The 7,145-nt window shown below is 39.4% G+C and overlaps 1 long non-coding RNA gene across 1 annotated transcript; it reads left to right on the top strand.

The window, feature by feature from the left end:
- Positions 1 to 1,023: 1,023 nt before the first annotated feature.
- Positions 1,024 to 4,791, top strand: LOC142600792 (uncharacterized). The gene is made up of 3 exons (XR_012834352.1): positions 1,024 to 1,093; positions 1,211 to 1,270; positions 4,631 to 4,791. It is a non-coding gene; the product is annotated as an uncharacterized LOC142600792 (long non-coding RNA).
- The last annotated feature ends 2,354 nt before the right edge of the window (positions 4,792 to 7,145 follow it).

Here is a 7,145-nt window from a genome sequence, read left to right as displayed (position 1 = left end):
TCAACCTCCGCCCCCCCCAGCGGCACAGGGGGATGGGGAATGGGGGTTATGGTCAGTTCATCACACGGTGTTTCTGCCGCTTCTTCATCCTCAGGGGGAGGACTCCTCTCATCGTTCCCCCACTCCAGCGTGGGGTCCCTCTCACGGGAGACAGTCCTTCACGGCCTTCTCCAACGTGAGTCTCCTCCACGGGGTGCAGACCTTCAGGAGCAAACTGCTCCAGTGTGGGTCCCCCATGGGGTCACAAGTCCTGTCAGCAAACCTGCTCTGGTGTGGGCTCCTCTCTGCACAGGTCCACAGGTCCTGCCAGGAGCTTGCTCCAGCGTGGGCTTCCCATGGGGTCACAGCCTCCTTCAGGTGCCTCCACCTGCTCCAATGTGGGGTCCTCCACGGGCTGCATGTGGAATCGCTACACCCCCTCATCCTCCCTCCATGGGCTGCAGGGGGACAGCCTGCTTCACCATGGTCTTCACCACGGGCTGCAGGGGAATCTTGCTCCGGCGCCTGGAGCACCTCCTCCCCCTCCTTCTGCACTGACCTTGGTGTCTGCAGAGTTTCTTACATCTTCTCACTCCTCTCTCTGGCTGCAAAAGCGCTCTCTAACTGTTTTTCTCTTTCTTAAATATGTTATCACAGAGGCGCTGATTGGCTCAGCCTTGGCCAGCGGCGGGTCCGTCTAGGAGCCGGCTGGCATTGGCTCTGTCAGACACAGGGGAAGCTTCTAGCAGCTTCTCACAGAAGCCACCCCTGTACCCCGCCCCCCGCTACCAAAACCTTGCCACGCAAAACCAACACAGGTGCAAATCTTTGTTTTGCAAGATGATGAATGCAAATTAGAATTTCGTTATCATTTGCTTTCTCCTTTTTCTCCTGTGAATACTGAAAACTTACTAAGTCACTGGCATTCTTTGCGGTTGCTTGAAGAGTGAGAGCTCTGATGCCTCAAACTTGTGATTACGGAAGCCAGGCTAAGTGTGTGCTGCTTCTGAGCAGTTAGTCAGAAGTTATTCACAATGAAAAGCTGCATGACCACAGAAATGGAGTGCGTTGTCACAGACTGCAAAATAGAAACCCTGAAAATCTTCAAATTACAGTGAGCAGAGGAAAGGCTTCATTTCCCAGAGCTGCACAGAAGGAAAGGCTTCAGTGGCCTCTGATGAAATGTTTCAAATGTTCTCCTGGGATCAAGCACTGTTTGTTCTTGTTTCAGGTGCTGATAAGTATAGGCCATTACTACACCAAGAAAAAAGGTTCACTTTTTGTTAGAAGGGTAATTCCATTTTTAAAATAAAGATTTAAAAACATACTTCTTTTCAATAGATTTCATCTTATTTTCAGAAAGATATTACACTATCTCATTTATTTTGTTCAATTACTACTTACTAGATATTTTTTTAATATGTAAGACTCCTGAAAAATGAAACTGTTTAGTCAAATTTGGGTTTACTTGTTGACTGTTCTTTTTAAGGCAATCTGAAATACAGCAGAATGATGAAGGGAAAGTTAGAAAGTTAGGTTCCTATTTGTCCAGAGAAGTATCTTTTCCTGTTTCTGAGATAACTAGTTATAACCAGTTTGTTAAATTAGAATTTTAAAGAAAGAAAAAAAAAAAGAAAAGAAAGGAAGAAAAAAAAAGGTTAAAAACATTTCCTGTAAATATTTTTTTCCTCAGAAAGTCTGGGAACTTCATAAAGCATACTTTTATTTAAAACTATTTCAAACAGCAAAAAGTAATTAAGCAGAGAGTTAGACTAAAAACTTTTGAATTCTTCTCGTATTTAAAAATCTTCCCAAAGACACATATAGATTTAGCAAAAGAGTGGTGCAGATTTTTTAATCATAGTCTAACCTCACCACAAGATCCACCTTTACCTTAGTGCTTCATATAAAGTATCCAAATGACATAGGCCAAAGTTTTACTAATTACTTGCTGTAATTGCTACCTGCCCTCACTTTTAATTGTTTTTTGAAAAGCAGGAAACCAGGAAAAGAACTATGTCTGGTAAAAGAAACAGCCTTATTATTTATTTACTCTTGGAGATGTCCTGCCAAATGCTTCAGGTTCATTTTCATGAGAAAGAGCAACATTACCCGAAGTGAAATATGTCTTTGTGTCTCTAAACATCAGCAAAATACTGATGAATCAGAGAGACAGAAGTATGTTGCCAAATCATAATTTCATCAGAATATTTTTTTTGTTTCTTTTACTGAATACTTTGTTAGAGATAAAACACTATGTTACCAAATCAGAGGTCTAAGAAATGAACTATCCTTTCTTCATTCCGTCAGCAGGAACACAGCGGCTCTAAAAAGTAAAAAGCCAGGAGCCACTTCTCAGGGTTTTTTGGTCTAAGTAGAAAGACGTATGGAAGGTATATTTTTCTCTCTGTCCCTTTTCTTTCCCTTCTGATTTCTTTTTAAACTACCCTTTAGTCAGTGTTCACCATGAAGACCAGCAGTAGCTTACTGATAAAAGATCAGGAAACTTTACATTGTTCTATAAATTTAGGAGTTAATAGAGGTTTAGGGTTTGATTTGGAGTATATGGATGTTACTGCCATGTTTCTTAATAAAATAAATGGTCATTTCAGCATGCATAATGACTTTATCTACACCTTAACAACTCTCTTGCTATTATAGTCTTTTTTTGGTTGTTGCTACTCTTTTTATAAAGACCTTATCCCAATTAGTCACTGCTCATTGAACTCACAGTGGTACTGGCAATTTTTATCATTCATTTAACCTCTGGGGCATAAACGTTTTTAGCTATATGTTTAAATAGAAATGTTTGTATTTAATTGAAGTGTGCATTTACATGCTTTTCTGATGTCAGATATTTAAACAAAAAAAGGGTTTAAAATTCAATTTCTACAGTAAGATGCATTATTTTAAAAAATAGTCTCTATTCTGTAACAGATATCATATGGAAAGTTGAACAAAAAAATGTGATGAAGTGATTTTTATCCACACCAACTTACTTTCAGATGATTTGAATCAAAAGATTATTGAATGTGATCTGTGTATAAACATTTGAAATCAGGGTTAACAGACATCTTGAAAACAAAAAATACTCTCACATCTTTTACAAACGTTTCCACTGACGAAACACCCATGAGTCATATTTTAAAAGCTTTGCAATAAAAAAGCTGCTATAACAGGGCTCTATTCCACACGCACACACAAAAACGTTTGGAAACTCACATTAGTTTGATAGTGGAATAATTCTATTCCAGAACATGTTCTTTTGCCAGCTTTTTTTTTTTTTTTCCCTATGGAAACAGCAGATCTTTCCCCATGAAATACAAGGCTGGAAACAGTGCACTCAATCACCAGAAAAAGCATGTGTATTTTCATAGAGTCTCCTTGTAACGGGATAATACAATTATACAAGCATACTTTGCTTTTATTTATATTTCAGTCAATGAACTCATATTTCAAATGAAGAATTTATAATTAGATGCAGAATTAAATGTTATCGATGAGGAACAGAGAAGTGAAAAGAAGTTTATAAAGCATATTCTAAAAACTTAGAATTTTCAAAACGTAATGAAACTTTGGTTTACTTTACATAAAATTCTTTTAAAACTTACATTCCGGATCATTAATTAATATACTGAAAAAAATGGAGTCAATCTATCACTGGCTTACATATTCCAACTAGACACAAAATTAAGCAAGCAGATGTAAATCAGGCGCGTTTGTGCCTTGCAGCGTCTGTTCCAGGAACAGAGCTTTTTAAGGGAGCAGCAGAGAGATGCTGCACACTACAATTGCTTGCAGGTGATGACCTTCAGAGTACTCAACAGGCCTGGCACCTGGCCACCTTTGATAAACCACACAACTTGCTATGCAGATCTTTACTGCTGAGGTACTATCAGTGCCAACAGACAAAAGTCCAGAAAGTGAGGAAAGTAGTATATCAAAATATTTGCCAGGCATTCCTGGATGGGAAGCCTACTGAGAGCTATGATGCCTGGGGCAGATCCTCCAGCACAAGCAAAGTTTTATGGTTCAAGTGCAGTCTTTTTCAGAAAAATTATGTGGAGTGTTTTATCTGGGAGGGCAAAACAGACGATCACAATAGTCCCTTCCACCTTTATGATCTATGAAAAATGAAGGATCCCATAAATGCCAGAAGAGTCTTTGAAACAAAGATATGGCCAAGCCTGTGAAGAAGAGAATTTATAGAGCCAAGACTGGCCTAATATACTACAGCAAGAAAGAGCAGGCCAGGGATGGTTTGTACAGAGAACACGGTGCTAACACAGCTGAAGGGTTTGGGAGAAAGGGCTGAAATAAATAAACTCTGGAATTTTTAATGAGAGAAAAGATGTAGAAAGGCTTGGTAGGGCTACGTGATAACTTTGAGTGAGATGCATGAAGAAAATGCTTGTTATGGAGGCTTCTCTTGACAACACACTTTTCATACAATGATTAAACTGTAAGGCAGTTTTAAAATACTTTTTTTCCTTTTTAAAAAGACCGGAGGAACCACTTTAAATCCCATCGGGCTTAAGAGAACAATACACAGCTCTTACAAATACTTGAAGGCTGATTTTCTTTTGCATCAGTATGGTATTAACCATAATTTATCACTAGCTCCCCTATAACATCATTCTTTACCAAACAGGGTGAATGCAGAAGGCACACAAGAAGCTTTCCACACAAGTCATGGCATCGCCATGGGCAAAGCGGCGTGCTCCAGGGCCTTGCGGCGGCGCTGGCTGGCTGAAGTAACGTCACCAGCTTCAGGAGCCAAGGATGTCAAGAGCAGAGTCTCTGTTGCCATGGTACCCCCTTCCCATTAAATGGAAATGATCCGTGGGTTCCGTAAATGATGTTGCCCAATTATCCAACTAAAACGTTGCTAAACATCTTTAAGTTAGCAGAATTTATGCATCCTTTTGCTTCTTTGCAGTTGTTGTCTTTGACGTTCAGACTGCACATGTTGTCTTCAGGGAGAAAGAAAAACTTTCTTCTTGTTCCAGAGCAGCTTTTTTGTGTTTTCTTTTTGTAATATTGACTGAAGATAAAACTCAAGGGTTCATACTTGATCGTTGCCAGATACACTGCAAAAAGGTGCTAGTGTTGTTCCAGAAAGCCTACATATACTTGGGGGATACCTGTTTCACATCTGCATCTGCTCTGTTGTCTAACAATAATTATATTCCAGAAGAAATGTGCAGAAGAGAGAGGGAGAATGAGGACACTTTTGGGGTTGCCTGAAATGCCCCTCAATGGAGGAGTTGTAACAGGATCTTAAAGGAATTTGAGACCTGTTAACCCCATGGATCATCAGAATCTGGAAAGAAATTGCCTCCTGGAACAGAAGTAAAAATCACATAGAGTTTTGAAATCACATAACTGTGCATAAAAAGAATCTTAGCTGCAATGTTTCCTAACTTCTGAGCCCTTGAGTTTGCAACATAATTTTTCAGTGGAGCAGGCAATGGTAGAGGACTGGGAACACAGAACACCTCTCTACGGTCTTAATTAGGTAGAGAAAATGGAATTATCTTGTGTTTAATGGGATATTTGCCAGGCCTCTATGGGATGTTAATTGTAGCACCTTTTCCTTGTGCTAATGACTGTTGGGAGGAAATTACCACTTTCAGGCCACAAGTAAATGCTCAGAAAAATAGTTAAGGTGGCTTTAATGTGTGTTTGGTTCCTGGTTATCCAGTAACTCCGGGTGACTAAAGCTTTCTAGTGCTGTTCAGAACAAGTGACTGCTATCAGTCTTCCAAGTTTCTCATGGAAAACCAGCACTCTTAGCACCAAAATTTGACTTGTGTATATATTTCAGTGTTCAGTATGACCTGCTATTGGCCACCAGCGGTCTGCAGACTGCAGTTCTGGAATCTGTGCTTTAAAATCCTGGCTAAATTAAACAGAACTGGGAAGCTTTGGAAGGTCTCTTGTTATTATTGGTAGTAAAAAAACTGCATTTGTTTTTAAAAAAAGGCAAAAAAAAAGGCTTACTGTGTGCTTTATAGGGACAGTTTGTCACTTAGAAAGTATTGGTCTTGAGAGCTGATTGTAACAAGTTAGGTGTTCCATTAAAACGTCCCTTTTTCAGCATGATTAGCACTCGGAAACTTCTGCATTTACAAGAAGACGATCACACTCCTACCCTTTTTTTGGAGTCTTTCATCCTGCTGTCTCACATTTTTTTCCAGAGGCCTTGGTGCCAAAAAAAGTCACAGTTGTCAGTCAGCATTGCTATAGGTTTTGAAGGCAAATTTCTCACTGAAGTATAAAAATACTATTTGGCGTGACAGGGACTCTGTGTTACACTCCTTAATGTTTAAGGATCAGACCAGGGATAAAGTAAACTTGCTATAAAACTACTTTGAAAAAGATTCTTACTTTCCTTTTCAAGACTGCCTCAAAGGAAGTAATATACAAAAGGGGTTTTCAAAAATAAATTAAATTCCAGCTTACTTTTGTCAAATAATGCAGAGCTGCTTTACCGCGGAGAGAAGCTTTTGCTGCTCAAGCCCCCTGGCATGCAGAGGAGGAGCAGCCGCCTGTCTGGCTACTCAGCCTGCAACACGGGGCAAGGGGAAAAGTGCATTGTAATCATGACAATACATATGAGTAATAGTTTACGGTCATGCCTACCTCATGTGTGTCTGTCAATGCAATGTATAATTTGCAGGCTGCCCGTCCAAAGCGCAGCCTAGATGTAAAATGAAAGCAAAAGATGCCACATCATTTGTACACTGCAGAGCACATTGTACAACCACTACTACTCCTTTAGCTCAGCAGGTTCAAAAGTGATGATAATCTCTCACAGGATTCAAAGGACCATGTGTTATAACAAAATCACTACTATGCAGTTATACACTTAGAAAGATAATCTTGTATATTGGGAATTTTATTAGATTTGAGCAGAATAGAAAGTGAATGTGCTTTTCACCTGGTGAATTAATGTTTGCCATATAGGTAATGTGCAGAATATCAAAGACTCTGTTGTGTAATTTTTAGCCCTAGAAATAGCAACAAAGAAACTACAGGCTCTCTGCATGTTAAGTTTTGTACTTTGGCCCATCATCAGTATATCAGCATCTTATACAAGAAATGGACTGAAGGCTCCTTTTTAATTTTTTTTCTATTTTGGGTTATGGAAAGCTTTGATTTCT

This window comes from Balearica regulorum, chromosome 2 (genome assembly GCF_011004875.1).
Source record: "Balearica regulorum gibbericeps isolate bBalReg1 chromosome 2, bBalReg1.pri, whole genome shotgun sequence".
Classification (NCBI taxonomy): Eukaryota; Metazoa; Chordata; class Aves; order Gruiformes; family Gruidae; genus Balearica; species Balearica regulorum.
Note: the sequence above shows the minus strand (reverse complement) of the source record. Positions and strands in the feature narration are given on the sequence as shown.